This window comes from Olea europaea, unplaced genomic scaffold, assembly GCF_002742605.1.
Source record: "Olea europaea var. sylvestris unplaced genomic scaffold, O_europaea_v1 scaffold24844, whole genome shotgun sequence".
NCBI lineage: Eukaryota > Viridiplantae > Streptophyta > Magnoliopsida > Lamiales > Oleaceae > Olea > Olea europaea.
In genome coordinates this window covers 55-1,614 of record NW_019243069.1, presented here as the reverse complement: position 1 = coordinate 1,614, position 1,560 = coordinate 55, and the positions used below count along the sequence as shown (strand labels likewise).

Sequence of the window (1,560 nt, the reverse complement as noted above, 5' to 3'; positions counted from 1 at the left end):
CAATAAAATAATTTTTTACGTAAATCCAAAACTTTTTCCTGCTTTTCAACTAAAAATCACCATTATAAAATCTATTCTTCCAAAAAATGGGACTCAAACAAGCTCGTAATATGATCTCATTGAATGGATAATACATAATATCCAGGAAAGGACTTTGGAAGAGCACAAGAAGTTGGTAGAAAGAATTATGAAAACGGATAAGAGAAGGCGAAAGAGGATTGAGGCCTCTGGTATTGATTATGATTGTCCAGAAATTGTAAGCATATTCTCATTCCTTACATTGCTTGGTGATACTGATATCATTCCAGAAATTTTCTTGTATGGAGACTTTAATTTTTATTTGAATAACAAGATATCATGACCAATATAAAGTGACTATTCGTTGAGGGAAGGTACATCCCTGCCTGCTCTTGGTTGCATGGATGAATCCTGCTCCCTGGAAAAAAGGGTTCTTTGATTTTTTTGAAGGCCTGTTTAGATGCACAAGTTCTTATGTTGTGGCGTTCCAGTTTCTTAGAACATCTGATCTAGTCACATTTTATCATTGGGATGTCATATTCTGTGGATGTCGATCATATTGATTTGACGTCAAGAAAAAATTAATCGGGGATCAACAAAATAGATAAAGGATCTTTATTCTGTCTTACAGTTCAGTTTTACACCTTTTGCAGATTGGAAACCAGCCCACCTCAAAGAAGATTAGGTTTGACGAAGAGTAGGCTTTGCATTGGAAACCAGAAGTATGCCTTTTTGACATTGAATGTGCGTTTTTGTCTGCTACTGGTTTCCTGTGCAGTACCTTGAGCGCATGTTTAGTGAGTTCTAAATTGGAGTGGAAGTATAATGTACGAGATTTGAACTTCTTTTTCCTTGATACTTCCAGTATCCTTACCAACTTTGCCACAAGTGTAGAGCAGCCAAGAATAGACAAGCAGGTGTCTCTTTTAGTATATGGAAGGCTTATCAGTATAACGATGCTCTTTTGTACGGTTATTTTATTGAACTTCATTTGCCCAATTCCATGCAGTACCTATACTAGTCTTACCTTATGTGCCGCAGGAAAGACCTTTGGGCATACGTATTGTTAACGGGAACCTTCCTCCAAGGGTGCAAACAGGATAAGTTAGGGAATAAAATATCTTAAATTTGAGGTAAATTTCATTTGTATTTTAATTTAATTAGGTAAATGAACTTTAAATTTGTTCAATAGGATAACTATACTTCAATATGATTCAATATAACAATCCACACTTTAAATTGATTTTATTGAGTAATTATACATTAAGTGAATTTCAATCAAGTTAACTTCTACGTAATCAATTTTTGTCAATCCAATTATCCAAGTGATCGAATTAGAAAACCAATGATTTAAAATTGGATTGGCCAGACCGTTCAACCGGGAAAATTGAGAATCGGGATCAAAATTAGTTTAATTAGGCTTATAAAACCTTTAATTAAAAATCCATCCCAAAAGCTGTTAATCGATCGATTTTTGGAAGATTCGTGACCCGTTCTTCGTTTAGCCAATCCGGGTCCTCTAGTAAGAGCTTTTTTCTGATC

The 1,560-nt window shown here is 34.8% G+C and overlaps 1 long non-coding RNA gene across 1 annotated transcript; it reads left to right on the top strand.

Moving 5' to 3' along the window:
• Positions 1-47: 47 nt before the first annotated feature.
• On the top strand, positions 48-1,044 carry LOC111382377. Its single transcript, XR_002700494.1, has 2 exons — positions 48-256; positions 672-1,044. It is a non-coding gene; the product is annotated as an uncharacterized LOC111382377 (long non-coding RNA).
• Positions 1,045-1,560: the final 516 nt, after the last annotated feature.